Source organism: Mesoplodon mirus (genome assembly GCF_964341445.2).
Source record: "Mesoplodon mirus genome assembly, chromosome: 20".
Taxonomy (NCBI): domain Eukaryota; kingdom Metazoa; phylum Chordata; class Mammalia; order Artiodactyla; family Ziphiidae; genus Mesoplodon; species Mesoplodon mirus.
This window is the reverse complement of record NC_138996.1, coordinates 64,701-82,021: the sequence shown is the minus strand read 5'-3', so window position 1 is coordinate 82,021 and position 17,321 is coordinate 64,701. Positions and strand designations below refer to the sequence as shown.

Here is a 17,321-nt window from a genome sequence, read left to right as displayed (position 1 = left end):
CCTGTGGCAAGGACTTTGCTGGTGTCAATGTGGCCTCAAATATGTTTTTTAAAATTTGGGAATTTGGTGGATACTATTAAATTCATTAATATGTTTTGCTTTAAAATGCTAGTGAATATTTCATGGCTGAGGCAAATGCTATTTGTGATTAAAACATGGTATTATTATTTTGCTTGTCTTATTTCATTTGTTTTAATGTAGACTAAGTGTATGTTCATGGGGCTGAAAGAGGTTCTATTAAGCCAAATGACAGTGCTTCTACAGAGTTCCATTTTTTGGTCTAACTTGCTATTTTTTACATGTGTACTCATTGTAAAGCTATGTTTTCTTAAAGTCAGGCTTATTGAGTTATAATTTAGAGTGAAATTCACCCTTTTTTTACTGTACAGTTCTGTGAGCTTTGATAAACACAATCATGTAACCACCACCACAGCAATCAAAATATAGAACATTTCTATCACCCCGGAAAGTTCCCTTGTGCCTTTTAGTAGTCAGCCTCTTCCTCCATCCCCATCCCCTGGCAACCACTGATCTGTTTTTCTATCCCTGTATTTATATCTTTTCCAGAATATCATATAAATTGTATCATACAATATGTAGCATTATAAGTCTGGCTTCTTTTATTTAGCATAAAGCATTTGAGATTTGAGATTCATGCATGTTACTGTATATATCAGTAGTTTATGTTCTGTTATATCACAGTTTCTTTACCCATTTGCCAATTGAAGAACATTTGGATTGCTTCCAGATTTTGGCAGTTATGAAAAAACCTGTATAAATATTCATATGTGAACATGTATTTTTATTTCTCTTGGATACATATCAGGAATTGGACTTCTAGATCCTACAGTAAATATATGTTCAACTGTCTTCCAAAGGATGTGTGCCATCTTGCATTCCTACCAGGAATATATGAGTTCCAGTTTCTCTACACTCTCACCAGCACTTGGCATTGTCAGTTCTTTCAGTTTCAGCCATTCTGATTGGTGTGTAGGGGTATGTCATTGTGGTGTACTTTGCTTTTCTCCAGTGGCTAGTAACATTGAGTACCTTTTCATCTGCTTATTTGCCATCAGCAACTTAAAGTGTCTCTTCAAATCTTTTAACCATTTTTAATTCAATTGTTTGTTTTCTTATAATTTATATTTCAGAGCTTTAAAAATAGTGTCATATTAATCCTCATGTAATAGTTATTACTATTTGTATATAAACAAATTTTATATGAGCTTTACCTACTTTTCTTCTGTATTATGCCTTTTCATGCTCTTTTAAAGAGCAGAAGTTTTATAATTTGATTAAGTCCAGTTTATCAATTTTTCAACTTTTATGGATGATACTTTTTGTGTTGTAGCTAAGAAATTCTTGCCTAATCTAAGATTACATAGATTTTCTCCTTTGTTCTCTAGAACTTGTTTGTTCAATATTAGGTGTATGATCCACTTCAAGTTAATTTTTGTATATCATGCAAGATGTAGTCCAAGGTTCATTTATTCTTAGGTGGATCATCTGATTGTTTTAGTACCTTTTATTATTGAGATATAATTAATATACCATAAATTCACCTTCTTAAAATATACAAGTTAGTGAATTCTTAGTATATTCACAAGTTTGCACAAATACCACCACTATCTTATTCTAGAACCTTTTTATCATCCTAAAAAGAAACCTAGTACCCATTAGGAGTCACTCACTATTTAACCCCTGCCCACCTCTGGCAACTACTATTCTACTTTCTACCTCAATGGATTTGTCTGTTCTGGACATGTCATGTAAATAGAGTCAAATAGTATGTGGCCTTTTGGGTCTGGCTTCCTAGCATGGTGATTTCAAAGTTTGTCCATTTTGTAGTGTATATAAGTACTTCGTTTCTTTTATGGCTGAATAATATTGTATGAATATAACACACTTCATTTATCCATTCATCAGTTGATAGACATTTAAGCCGTTTCCATTTTTTGACTATTAAGAATAATGCTATGAACATTTGTGTAGAGTTCTTTTTGTGAGCATATGTTTTCAGTTCTCCAGGAGCAAAACTACTGGGTCATGTGATAACTCTGTTTATCATTTTGAGAAACTGCCAAACTGTTTCACAAGTAAGGTAGTTGCACCATTTTACAATCCCACTAGCAATGTATGAGCATTCCACTATCTACGTCCTCACCTAAACTTGTTTAAAAAAACTTTAAAAAAATTACACCCATCCTAGTAGGTGTGAAGTATCTCATTGCGGTTCTTTTTTTTAACTGAGGTGAAATTCGCATACTATAAAATCAGCCATTTAAAAGCGAACAATTCAGTGGCATTTAGTACAGTATTCACAATATTGTGCAACCACCACCTCTGTCTAGTTCCAAAACATTTCAATACCCTGAAAGGAAACCCCATACCCATTAAGCAATCATTCCTTATTCACTCCTTCCCCCAGCCCCTGACAACCACTACTCTGCATTCTGTCTCTATGGATTTGCCTATTATGGATATTTCATATGAATATAATCATATAATATGGGATCTTTTGTATGTGGCTTCTTTCACTTAGCATAATGTTTCTGAGGGTCATCCATGTTTTTGTATCAGTATGTATCAGTACTTCATTCCTTTTCATGGTTGAGTAATATTCATTTAGTGTGTGTGTGTGTGTATGTGTGTGTGTGTTGAGTTGGCTAAAAAGTTCGTTTGGGTTTTTTGTAAGATTTTACAGAAAACACAAACGAATTTCTTGGCCAACCCAATATATGTATGTGTGTGTGTATACACGCACACACACACACGTATATGTATGTACACACACACATACCACAATTTCTTTATCTGTTTATCTGTTGATGGATGTTTGCATTGTTTCTGCCTTTTGGCTGTTGTGATTAGTGCTGCTATAAACACTTGTATGTGTATTTGTATGTACCTGTTTTCATATCTTTGAGATATATAACTATGAGTGGAATTGCAGGGTCATATGGTAATTTTATGTTTAACTTTCTGAAGAACCACCAGACTGTATTCCACAGTGCTGAACCACTTTTTCTTCCCACCAGCAGTGTACAAGGGCTCCAGTTGCTCCACATTCTCACCAACACGTTATTTATTTATTTATTTTATTTATTTTATTTTGGCTGTGTTGGGTCTTTGTTGCTGCACGTGGGCTCTCTCTAGTTGCATCAAACGGGGGCTACTCTTCCTTGCAGTGTGCGGGCTTCTCATTGCAGTGGCCTCCCTTGTTGTGGAGCACAGGCTCTAGGGTTGCGGGCTTCAGTAGTTGTGGCACGTGGGATCTAGAGCGCAGGCTCAGTAGTTGTGGCACATGGGCCCAGTTGCTCCACAGCATGTGAGATCTTCCTGGACCAGGGCTCGAACCCATGTCCCCTGCATCAGCAGGCAGATTCTTTTTTTTTTTTTACATCTTTATTGGAGTATAATTGCTTTACAATGGTGTGTTAGTTTCTGCTTTATAACAAAGTGAATCAGTTATACATATGCATATGTTCCCATATCTCTTCCCTCTTGTGTCTCCCTCCCTCCCACCCTCCCTATCCCACCCCTCTAGACGGTCACAAAGCACCGAACTGATCTCCCTGCGCTATGCGGCTGCTTCCCACTACCTATCTATTTTACATTTGGTAGTGTATATATGTCCATGCCACTCTCTCACTTTGTCACAGCTTCCCCCTCCCCATATCCTCAAGTCCATTCTCAAGTAGGTCTGTGTCTTTATTCCTGTCTTACCCCTAGGTTCTTCATGACATTTTTTTCTTAAATTCCATATATATGTGTTAGCATACGGTATTTGTCTTTCTCTTTCTGACTTACTTCACTCTGTATGACACACTCTAGGTCCATCCACCTCATTACAAATAGCTCAATTTCATTTCTTTTTATGGCTAAGTAATATACCATTGTATATATATGCCACTTCTTCTTTATCCATTCATCCAATGACGGACACTTAGGTTGTTTCCATCTCCTGGCTATTGTAAACAGAGCTGCAATGAACATTTTGCTACATGACTCTTTTTTTTTCCCCCAAGGTTTTCGCTTTAATGGCACCATAGATCTTTCCATACTAAAACTTACAAAAGTCTTTCATTTACCTTCTTACTGGATTAAAAAGAATGTGCAATTTAAGGGAAAGTTATGATACATTAGTTTAAGCAGTCTAGAGAGCGCAGGGAGAGGACTGGGGCTGGCGGCAGGAAGAGAGCCTGAAGGGGTTAGTGCACCACGGCTAGCCCGGAGGGAGTCCGGGGAAAGGGTCTGGAGCTGCTGAAGAGGCAAGAGACTTTTTTCCCTTTTGTTTCCTGGTGCGCGAGGAGAGGGCATTAAGAGGGCTGCTTGGGGAAGCGCCGGAGACAGGCGTGAGCCGCGGGTAAGGCGCGGACCTCGGAGACGGGCGTGGGCCACCGGCGCCCGCCGCCGCCCGCCGCCGCCGCCGCCACCGCGGCCGCCGCCGCCGCCGCCGCCGACGCCGACGCCGCCGCGGCCCGCCGCCGCCGCCGCCGCCCACCGCCCACCGCCGCCGCCGCCGCGGGGCCTGTGTGCGAGCGCGGGTCACTGTCCGCCCCGCCTTCCGGGGTGCCTGTGTACCCCGCCACTGCCGGGGTCCCGAGACCCGGGGACGGCTTTCCCGGGAAAGCGCACGGAGCGCCACGGGCCGCTGCAACGTCACGCCAGCCTCTGCCGCCGCAGGCCCGCCCCACACTGCGCGCCCCTCCCTCCCCTGTGCCTGAGTGAGCCAGAGCCCCTGAATCAGCGGCTCCTTTAAACCCGTCCTGTCTGATCACATGGTTTTTATTCTTCAAATTTTTACTATCATGTATCACATTGATTGATTTGCGTATATTGAAGAATCCTTTCATCCCTGGGATAAATCCCATTTGATCATGGTGTATGATTCTTTTAATGTGTTGTTGGATTCTGTTTGCTAGTATTTTGTTGAGGATTTTTGCATCTATATTCATCAGTGATATTGGTCTGAAATTTTCTTTTTTTTGTAGTATCTTTGTCTGGTTTTGTTATCGGGGTGATGGTGGCCTCATAGAATGAGTTTGGGAGTGTTCCTTCCTCTGCAATTTTTGGAAGAGTTTGAGAAGGATGTGTGTTAGCTCTTCTCTACATGTTTGATAGAATTCACCTGTGAAGCCATCTGGTCCTGGACTTTTGTTTGTTGGAAGATTTTTAATCACAGTTTCAATTTCATTACTTGTGATTGGTCTGTTCATATTTTCTATTTCTTCCTGGTTCAGACTTGGAAGGTTATACCTTTCGAAGAATTTGTTCATTTCTTCCAGGTTGTCCATTTTATTGGCATAGAGTTGCTTGTAGTAGTCTCTTAGGATACTTTGTATTTCTGTGGTGTCTGTTGTAACTAACTTCTTTTTCATTTCTAATCTTATTGATTTGAGTTCTCTCCCTCCTTTTCTTGATGAGTCTGGCTAATGGTTTATCAATTTTGTTTATCTTTTCAAAGAACCAGCTTTTAGTTTTATTGATCTTTGCTATTGTGTTCTTTGTTTCTATTTCATTTATTTCTGCTCTGAGCTTCATGAATTCTTTCCTTCTGCTAACTTTGGGTTTTGTTTGTTCTTCTTTCTCTAGTTCCTTTAGGTGTAAGGTTAGATTGTTTATTTGATATTTTTCCTGTTTCTTGTGGTAGGCTTGTATAGCTATAAACTTCCCTCTTAGAACTGCTTTTGCTGCATCCCATAGGTTTTGGATCGTCATGTTTTCATTGTCATTTTCTCTAGGTATTTTTTGATTTCCTCTTTGATTTCTTCAGTAATCTCTTGGCTATTTAGTAACGTATTGTTTAGCCTTCATGTGTTTGTGTTTTTTTTATATAATTTTCCCTGTAATTGATGTCTAATCTCATAGCGTTTTGCTCAGAAAAGTTGTTTGATATGATTTCAATTTTCTTAAATTTACTGAGGCTTGATTTGTGAACCAAGATGTGATCTATCCTGAAGAATGTTCCATGCGCACTTGAGAAGAAAGTGTAATCTACTGTTTTTGGATCGAATGTCCTATAAATATCAATTAAATCTATCTGGTGTATTGTGTCATTTAACGCTTGTGTTTCCGTATTAATTTTCTGTTTGGATGATCTGTCCATTGGTGTAAGTGAGGTGTTAAAGCCCCCCACTATTATTGAACATTGGGGTTTTTGAATTAGTATTTTCATTTTCTTCAGATATATACTTGGGAGAAATTGCTGGATCATATGGTAGTTCTATTTTTAGTTTTTTGAGGAACCTCCATACTGTTTTCCATATGGCTGCAACAACTTACATTCCCACCAACATTGCACTAGGGTTCCCTTTTCTCCACATCCTTGCCAATGTTTGTTATTTGTGGTCTTTTTGATGATAGCCATTCTGACAGGTGTGAGGTGATATCTGATTGTGGTTTTGATTTATTTTTCCCTGATGATAAGCAGTGTTGAGCATCTTTTCATGTGCATGTTGGCCCTCTGTACATCTTCTTTGAAGAAATGTCTATTCAGGTTTTCTGACCATTGTTTTAATTGGGGTGTTTGGGTTTTTCGATACTGAGTTGTATTAGCTGTTTATGTAGTTTGGATATTAACCCCTTATCAGTCATTCCATTTGCAAACATTTTCTCCCACTCAATAGGTTGTCTTTTCATTTTGTCAATGGTTTTCTTTGCTGTGCAAAAGGTTTTAAGCTTAATTAGGTCCCATTTGTTTTATTTTTGCTTTTGTTTCCTTTGCCTTAGGAGAAAGAACCAAAGAAAGATTGCTACAATGTATGTCAAAGAGTGTTCTGTGTTTTCTTCTAGGAGTTTTGTGATTTCAGGTCTTACATTCAAGTCTTTAATCCATTTCAAGTTAATTTTTGTAAATGGTATAAGTTAGTGGTCCATTTTCTTTCTTTGTCAAGTGCCTGTCCAATTTCCCCAACACAGTTTATTGAAGAGACTACCTTTTTCCCATTGTATTTTCTTGGTTCCTTTGTTGTAAAATAATTGACCATATATGTGTGGGTTTCTTTCTGGACTCTCTGTTTTGTTCCATTGATCTATGTGTCTCTTTTTATTCCAGTACCATACTATTTTGATTACTGTATCTTTGTAGTGTAGTCTGAAGTCAGGGAGCATATGTTAACTCCAACTTTGTTCATTTTACTCAAGATTGCTTTGGCTATTCAGGATCTTTTGTGGTTCAATATAAATTTTATGATTATTCTAGTTCTGTGAAAAATGCCATGGGTTTTTGATAGGGATTGCATTAAATCTGTAGATTGCTTTGTGTAGTAATGACATTTTACCAAAATTTCTGTGAACGTGGGATATCTTTCCATTTCCTTATATCATCTTTAATTTCCTTCACCAGTGTTTTATAGTTTTGGAGAGTATAGGTCTTTCACCTTCTTGGTTAAGGTCATTCCTAGGTATTTTATTCTTTTGGTGTGATTTTAAACAGGATTGTTTTGCTTTCTCTTTGTGATTGTTCATTGTAAGAGTATAGAAAAGCAACAGATTTCTGTATATTAATCTTGTATCCTGCAACTTTACTGAATTAATTTATTCTAATAATTTTTTCATGGAGACTTTAGGGTTTTATATGTAAGTATAATGTCATCTGCAAATAGTGACAGATTTACCTTTTCCCTTCCAGTTTGATGCCTTTTATTTCTTTTTCTTGTCTGATTCCTGTGTCTAGGATTTCCAATACTGTGTAAAATATAAATGGGAAGAGTAGGCATCCTTGTCTTGTTTTTGATTTTAGAGGAAAAGCTTTCAGCTTTCCAACACTGTGTATGATGTTAGCTGTTGGTTTGTCATAAATGGCCTTTATTTATGTTGAGATATGTTTCATCTATACCAACTTTGATGAAAGTTTGTATCATGAATGTTTGTTGAAGTTTGTCAAATGCTTTTTCTACATCTGTTGAGATGATCATGTGATTTTTATCCTTTCTTTTGTTAATGTGGTGTATCACATTGATTAATTTGTAGGTATTAAACCATCCTTGCATCCCTGGAATAAATCCCGCTTGATCACAGTATATAATCCTTTTTTATAATTGTTGAATTCAGTTTTCTAATATTTTGTTGAGGATTTTTGCAACTATATTAATCAGAGATGTTGGCCTGTAATTTTCTCTTTTTTTGTGGTGTCTTTGTCTGATTTTGGTATCAGGATAATCGTAGGCTCATAGAATGAATTTGGGAGTGTTCCCTCCTCTTCAGTTTTTTGGAGTAGTTTGAGAAGGATAGGTATCAGCTCTTCTTTATGTGTTTGTTATTGATAGAATTTCCCTGTGAAGCTGTCAGGTCCTGGACTTTTGTTTGCTGGGAGTTTTTTGATTACTAATTCAATTCCACTACTAGTGATCAGTCTGTTCAGATTATCTCTTTCTTCCTCATTCAGTCTTGGAAGATTGTATGTTTCTAGAAATTTATCCATTTCTTCTAGATTGTCCAATTTGTTGGCATATAGCTGTTCATAGTATTCTCTTCTGATGTTTTTTTGTACCTCTGTGATATCAGTTGTAATTTCTCCTCTTTCAGTTATTATTTTGTTCATTTGTGTCCTCTGTCTTTTTTTCTTAATGTGCCTCGCTGAAGGCTTATTGATTTTATTTATCTTTTCAAAAAACCAGCTCTTAGTTTCATTGATCCTTTCTATTGGTGTTTTTTTTAGTCTCCTTTTCATTTATTTCCTCTCTGATCTTTATAATTTCCTTCCTTTTGCTGACTTTGGGCTTTGTTCTTTTTCTAATTCCTTTAGATGGTATGTTAGGTTGTTCATTTGAAATTTTTCTTTTTTCTTGAGGTAGTCCTGTGTCGCCATAAACTTCCCTCTTAGGACTGTTTTTGCTGCATCTCGTAGATTTTGGAAAGTTGTGTTTTTATTTTCATTTGTTTCAAGGTATTTTCTGATTTCCTCTTTGATTTCTTTACCTACCCATAGGTTTTAATAGCATGTTGTGTAAGCTCCACATGTTTGTGGTTTTCCCATTTTTCTTCCTGTAGTTGATTTCTAGTTACATACCATTGTGTTCATAAAAAATGCTTGATATAATTTCTGTTCTCTTAAATTTGTTGAGACTTGTTTTATGGCCTAGCATGTGATCTATCCTGGAAAACATTCCATATGCATTTAAATTTTATTTATTTTTTATTTTTTAAAATTTTTGGCTGCATTGGGTCTTCATTGCTGTGTGCAGGCTTTCTCTGGTTGTGGCACGCAGGGGCTGTTCTTCATTGCGGTGCACAGGCTTCTCATTGCAGTGGCTTCTCTTGTTGTGGAGCACGGGCTCTTGGTGCACGGCCTTCAGTAGTTGTGGCACGTGAGCTCCAGAGTGCAGGCTCAGCAGTTGTGGTGCATGGGCTTAGTTGCTCCGTGGCATGTGGGATCTTCCCAGGCCAGGGCTCAAACCTGTGTCGCCTGCATTGGCAGGTGGACTCCCAACCACTGTGCCAACAGGGAAACCCCCATATGCATTTTAAAAGAATGTGTATTCTTCAGTTTTTGGACGAAAGTCCAGTAGATATCTATTAAGTCCAACTGGTCTAATGTGCCATTTAAGACCACTGTTTCCTTATTGATTTTCTGTCCATTGATACAAGTGGAGTGTTAAAGTCCCGTACTATTATTGTATTGTTGTCATTTTCTCCCTTTATGTCTGTTAATATTTGCTCTATATGTTTAGATGCTCCTGATTAGGTTCACCTGTTTTATGTACATATATGTTAATGAAAGTTAATCCTATTCTTGTACAGATCCCTTTATTATTATATAATGCTGTTTATTGTCTTTTGTTATAGACTTTATTTTAAAGTCTACTTTGTCTGATATGAGTATTGCTACCTCAGCATTTTTTTCCTCTTCCATTTACATGAACTGTCTTTTTCCATCCCCTCACTTTCAGGCTGTGTGTGTGTCTCTGAGATGAGTCTCTTGCAGGCAGCATATAGATGGGTCTTCATTTTTATCCAATCAGCCACCCTATGTCTTTTTACTGGAGCATTTAGCCCATTGATATTTAAAGTGATTATTGATAAGTGTGTACTTATTGCCATTTTGTCACTAGTTTTCTGGTTGTTTTTATAGTTCTTCTCTGTTATCTTCTTCTTTTACTTCCTTCCCTTGTGGTTTGATGATTTTCTTTAGTGGTGTGCTTGTATCCTTTTCTCTAGTTTCTGTTGTAGGTTTTTTATTTGTGGTTACTGTGGAGTTCATATATGTTGACCTAGAACTTTATGTGCTTATTTTAAACCGATAGTCATATAAGTTCAGATACATTTATACACTTTTAAAAAGCTACATTTTTTATTCCCTCCCCCCCCATTTTGTGTTTTCAATGTCATATTTTACATATTTGTCTATCCCTTAACTATTTATTGTAGTTATGGTTGATTTTATAATTTTTGTCTCTTAATCTTGTACTAGCTTATTTAAGTAGTTGATCCACAACCTTTATCTTATATTTGCCTTTACTAGTGGGATTTTCCTTTCCTATAAATTCTTCTTGTAGCCTTTTCCACTTAGAGAAGACCCTTTAACACTTGTAACATCAGTTAGATGAGCTCTCTTAGTTTTTGCTTCTCTGAGAAGTTGTTCATCTCTCTTTCAATTCTGAATAATAATTTTGCTGGGTAGAGTATTCTGGCTTGTAGGTTTTTCCCTTTCAATACTTTAAATATATCATGCCACTCCCTTCTGACCTGCCAAGTTTCTATGGAAAAATCAGCTGATAGCCTTACGGAGGTTCCTTTGTATGTTACTCTTTATTTTTTTTCTTGCTGCCTTTAAAATTCTCTCGTTAACTTTTGCCATTTTAATTATATGTCTTGGTGTGGGTCTTTTTAGGTTCATCTTATTTGGAACTCTTTGTACTTCCTATACCTAGAAATCTGTTTCTTTCTTCATCCTCAGGAATAAATTTTTTCAGCCATAATTTCATCAAATACATTTTAACCTTCTTCTCTTGCTCTTCTCCTTCTAGGACCCCTAAAATGGGAATGTTGTCCCAGAGGTTCCTTCAACTATCCTCATTTTTTAAATTTGTTTTCCTTTTTGCTCTTCTGAATTGGTGATTTCCAATATTGTATCTTCCTGATTACTTATGCATTGTTCTGTATCTCCTAGTCTGTTATTAATTCCTTTTAGTGTACTTTTCATTTCAGTTATTATGATGTTCAGCTCCAACTGGTTCTTTTTTATATTTTCTAGTCCCTTGTTAAAATTCTTACTCTGTTCATCTATTGTTTTCCCAAGTTCAGTTAGCATTCTTATTACTAATGCTTTGACCTCTATATCTGGTAAATTATTTATCTCTATTTCATTAGTTGTTTTTTCAGGGGTGTTTTTGGTTCTTTTGTTTGAAATAAATTCTTTTATCTTCTCATTTTGTTTTACTTTCTGTATCTCTAGGTAAAAGTTACTTATCCCTATGAGTGTAGATTCAAAATTCCTCAACAAAATATTAACAAACCAAATTTAGCAACGTATAAAAACGATTATATGTCATAACCAAGAGGGATTTTTCCCAGGAATGCAAGACTGGCTTACATCTAAAAGTTAATGTAACATATCACACCAAGAGAATAAAGCACAAAACAACATGATAATCTCGATAGACACAGAAAAGGCACTAAACAAAACCCAACACCCTTCATAATAAAAATAGGCAACAAACTAGGAATAGAATGGAACTTCCTCAACCCAATAAAGGGCATCTACAAAAAAAAAAAAAGTTACTTATCCCAAACTTAAAGGGGTGTCCTTGTGTGGGAGTGTCCCTGTTCAGTCTGCTCGTGTCCAGTAGCTTTGTTGGGAGAGCTGAATCTGAAGTGAGCACAGGTTACATCTTCCCCCAGGGTGTGCTGGCAGTTACCACCTTGGTGGGAGGTAGGGCCAGAGACAGAGGGGCTAGAGCCAGAGCCAGGTGTGAGCTGGCATTTCTCCTCTGCTCAATGGCTATAGCCACCCTATCAGGTGTAGGGCCAGGTATCAAGGTGCTGGAGCAGAAGCCCTAAGGGTCAGGTCCAGGCTGGTTTTGTTCCCTCTTAAGTGTGCACTCCTTCTCCCCTCCAGCAATGGCAGCCTTCGCCCTAGTGGGCAGCTGCATCGGAGCAAAAGGGTCCAGAGTAGGTGCCTGGTGTGGGCTGGGGTATGCACTAGGATGGTTCCAGCACATCAGTAGGAGTTCCAGGTAGCTCCTGCCCCACCACTTCTGCACACACTGGTAATGATTGCCCTCACCCTATTCAGATGCAGGGCCCAGTCTGAACTGCTCCATCTCCCCCAAGTGCTTATCCTCCTTGACAGTGGCAGCCTTTACCTAGTGGGGAGCTGCTCCAGAGCAAGAGGGGCTGGAGCTGGCATCCGTGCAGGCTAGGGCAGCTGTTGGGGTGGTCTTGGGAAACCGGCCAGAGCCCCAGGCCATTTTTAATCTGTTTCCTCTCCGTTGTTCCTGGGAGTAAGCAAGCGTGTGTGCACTCTTCAGGAGCGGAGTCTCAGGTTCTTACAGCTCTCTGGTATGTCCCACTGATTTTCAAACCAGCTAGGGGATTCATCTTTCCATTGTTGGTCCCCAGGCCTGGGGTTCCTAACATGTGGTTCAAGCCCCAAAATCCCCAGGGAGGATCTCTGAACCTGTGATATCCCCTCCTCTTCTGTATCCCTCCTAGAGACATAGGTCCCGACCTGATCACTTCTCCCTTCCTACCAAACTCTGTGGATCTTTCTTTGCAGCCTTGGTTGTAGACATCTTCCTGCCAGTCTCCAGTTTGTTTTCACTGAGAGCTGCTACACATATAGATGTGTTTTTGATTTGTTTGTAGGGGTAGGTGAGCTCAGCATCATCCTACTCCACCATCTCGATTCCCTCCATCGCATATGTTTTCCTTTTTGCAGAATTTTTATAACATTCCTAAAAAGAAGTAACCCTGGAAATTGAGATGCAAGGCAATAGAATTGACTTGTGCATGAGATGATACTGTTCTTTCACTCCATGTGAGTTTTGTCCCTAAAGTGTCCTCAGAGCAGGAAGCTTGCCACTAATAAGGTTAGACCTGCCTTAAACCAACTTCAGTAGAAACATTGAAGTCTAAATTAGTGGTTCTCAGCCTTAGCTACACAGTAGGCTCCCCTGGAAAATTTTAAAAACTCTTCATGCTAGGAAGTATATGATGTCTGCCGTTTACTTTGAAATGAATCATTAAAAAAAGAAAAAAGAAAATAGTTTGGTAGATTGATACAGGAAATGATGGATGGATATATGATAAGTAAGTATAAAAATGTTAATGGTTGAATTTGAATGGCAGGTGTATGCACATTTCAATTTTTCTGTATATTTAATTTTTTTCATAATAAAATATAAAGGGAAAACTCCCCATGACCGGGCTTGCACCCCAGAGCAATTAAATCAGAATCTCAGGAAATAAGTCATAGGCTTCAAAAATTTTTAAATCCCTGGTGATTCCAATGTGCACCCATAGTTGAGCACCACTGGACTGAATGGTATGAAGTGAAGTCTGGTTAGGCTTGGCAGCTATAGAGCTGACTGAATAAGTAATCTCCCTAGAGATTAACCTCAGTGTTAATCTTATCTCATCTTCCCAAGGGACTTACCATAGGGTTAGCAGACAAGATCCAGCCCAGAAATGGCAGGTGATCTGAAAGGCAGTTGATAAACCATGGTTGTGAAACAGTATGTTGTCCAGTAAAAAGATAAAACTGGGCTTCCCTGGTGGCACAGTGGTTGAGAGTCCGCCTGCTGATGCAGGAGACACGGGTTCATGCCCCGGTCCGGGAAGATCCCACATGCCTCAGAGCGGCTGTGCCCGTGAGCCATGGCTGCTGAGCCTGCGTGTCCAGAGCCTGTGCTCCACAACAGGAGGGGCCACAATAGTGAGAGGCCTGTGTACCGCAAAAAAAAAAAAAATAGATAAAGCTATTTGGCCACTATTTGTGTGCTTTTAATTAATATTTTCCAGAGGCAGTGATGCACTTAAGTATAATCATCTATACTTGTGTAACCTTGCACAAGTCTTAATTTTCTTGTTTCATCTTATTCACCTATGAAATGAGCTGGGGAAGTACACCTCTCTTATTTACTTCTCACGGGGAAAAGTGATCAGTGTAATAGGCTGGGTATATACTTTCTCCTTTGTGAAACTAATCATCTCGTAGAAGCAGTGGCCCATGATTTTGACCTACTTTTAGCTTTCCCAAGAGAAATGAAGTATATTTTTAAGTGTGTGAGAAAACTCTTAAATACTCATAGCCAAATCTTAAACCCTTGATGCCAAACTTTAGCTGGGAGTGGAATACATTTTAAGATTTATTAGTGAGTCTGATGTTACCTATCTAACCTTTTAAACCTTGATTACATGTTAGAGATCATCCTTATAATCTTAAGGAAAATACGTGCCTTTTTTTCTGTCCATATTCCTGTAATAAGGGCTGAAGCTTTTTGATAGCCTTTGAAAGGTGAAACACTTTTGAAACTATTGATTCACTGGTGTTTTTATGTCATGCCTTGGGTTGGCACATTCCAAAAGGCACTGACCTCATCAGCCCAAGGGAAAGTGCTCTTATATAGCACATTATTTTCTTTTTTAATTGACAACCTTGTGTTAGTTGTTGGTGTACAGCAAAGTGGTTCAGTTTTATATATATGTGTGTGTGTATATATGCTCTTTTTCATATTCTTTTCCATTATACTTTACTTAAAAATATTAAATATAGCTCCCTGTGCTACATAGTAGGACCTTGTTTATTTTATACACAGTAGCTTGCATCTGCCACTCCCAAACTCCTAATTTATCTTCCCCCTCACTTTCTCCTTTGGTAACCATAAGTTTATTTTTTTATGCCTATGAGTCTGTTTCTGTTTTGTAAATAAGTTCATTTGTATCATATTTTAGAGTCCACATATAAGTGCTATCATATGGTATTTTTCTTTCTCTGTCTGACTTACTTCACTTAGTATGATAATCTCTAGGGCCATCCATGTTGCTGCAAATGGCATTAGTCCATTCTTTTTTATGGCTGAGTAATAGACCATTGTGTGTGTGTGTATATATGTATATATATACACACACACACACACACACACACATCTTCATTATCCATTCCTCTATCGATGCATATCTTGGTTGCTTCTATGTCTTGGCTATTGTAAATGTATAGCATATTACTCTCACAAGATAATCTAAAAGAAGAGCTACATATTAAATGTAATCAAAACAATAGTCTGCTGTGTGTTCTCTCAATTGGATTATAATCGATTAAAATATTACATATGAACCATATTAGATAAAATATTGCATTGTCAAAATTGACTTAATGATGTAAATACCTGGTTTTATGTGTTAATGCAGACTGTCAGAAATTGTCGCCTCACACTCAAACATGATTTCAGTTTCATATATGGTGCTGTATACTATTGCATTATCTAAATATGCCCAAATGTATCTATCCTTTCTTTTTTTAATTTTTTAATTTTTTAAATTAGTTTCTGCCTTATAACAAAGTGAATCAGTCATACATATACATCTGTTCTCACATCCCTTCCCTCATGCATCTCCCTCCCTCCCACCCTCCCCATCCCACCCCTCCAGGCGGTCACAAAGCACTGACCTGATCTCCCTGTGCTCTGCGGCTGCTTCCCACTATCTATCTACCTTACGTTTGGTAGTGTATATATGTCCATGCCTCTCTTTTGCTTTGTCACAGCTTACCCTTCCCCCTCCCCATATCCTCAAGTCCATTCTCAAGTAGGTCTGTGTCTTTATTCCCGTTTTACCCCTAGGTTCTTCATGACATTTTTTTAAAATTCCATATATATGTGTTAGCATACGGTATTTGTCTTTCTCTTTCTGACTTACTTCACTCTGTATGACAGACTCTAGGTCTATCCACCTCATTACAAACAGCTCAGTTTCTTTTCTTTTTATGGCTGAGTAATATTCCATTGTATATATGTGCCACATCTTCTTTATCCATTCATCCGATGATGGACACTTAGGTTGTTTCCAGCTCTGGGCTATTGTGAATAGAGCTGCAATGAACATTTTGGTACATGTCTCTTTTTGAATTATGGTTTTCTCAGGGTATATGCCTAGTAGTGGGATTGCTGGATCATATGGTAGTTCTATTTTTGGTACAGCCACTATGGAGAACAGTATGGAGGTTCCTTAAAAAACTATCCTTTCTTATGTCGATGGAAATTTAGGCAGTTTTCATTTGTTTGCAAATAATGCTGATATGATGAATTCTTGCACATGTCTTTGTACTCATCCAAAATATTCTCTATTCTAGGTATAATTCTTAGGAGGAGAATTGCTGGGTTGTATGATGTACATAAATTGAAATTTACTGGAGTTTTTCAAATTTCTCCTAAAAGTAATTATACCAGTTTAGAAAGCAGTCTATATAAGAGGATGTAGAGTGACATGTGTTAACATGGATGAATCTCATAAAATAATACTACATACTGTTGAGGGATACATTTATAGTAAAATTATTAAAAAGGAATAGGAATGATAAAACACCAAATTCAGGATAGTGGTTAACTCCAGGATGGAAGAGATTTAGTTGGATTAGGCTACACAGAGGGTTTCAACTATATTAGTAATGTTTTATTCTTTTTAAGTTGAGTGATGAATAGAAGGGATGTTGCTATATATGCCTGAAAGATTTCCAACATTTTTAAAAATAAATTTATTTTATTTATTTTTGGCTGCATTGGGTCTTCATTGCTGCATGCAGGGCTATCTCTAATTGCTGTGAGCTGTGGCTACTCTTCGTTGTGGTGCGTGGGCTTTTCATTGCGGTGGCTTCTCATTGCAGAGCATGGGCTGTAGGCCCACGGGCTTCAGTAGTTGTGGCTCGCAGGTTCTAGAGCACAGGCTCAGTAGTTGTGCACAGGCTTAGTTGCTCCGCAGCATAGGGGATCTTCCTGGACCAGGGATCAAACCCGTGTCCCCTGCATTGTCAGGAGGATTCTTAACCACTGCACCACCAGGGAAGCCCAACATCTTTTTCTTGTCTTTAAACATATGTTAGTTAGTGCTTTATGCTCGCTTTAATCTACCACTGGCCCCATCACTCTTATACCAACTGGATTCAAATATTATGTTAGCTGCCTAGCCCCTTAGGAGCAGCTGCATTTGTGACCTTAATTTAGAGATTATTTAAAGGTTTTGTTTGTTTTGTTTTAATAAATTTTTATTGAACTATAACATATTATACAGAAAAGTACACAGGATACAGTTAATGGATTTTCACAAAGTAGAGGTAACCATGTGACCAGCACACAGAATATTCCCAGCACCCAGAACCCATT

At 38.1% G+C, this 17,321-nt stretch overlaps 1 pseudogene across 1 annotated transcript in view; it reads left to right on the top strand.

Annotated features, from left to right (window-relative positions):
* The window catches only part of LOC309796011 (coiled-coil domain-containing protein 150-like), an 80,126-nt pseudogene that overhangs the window by 28,311 nt on the left and 34,494 nt on the right, over positions 1 to 17,321 (top strand). The window lies entirely within an intron of this gene.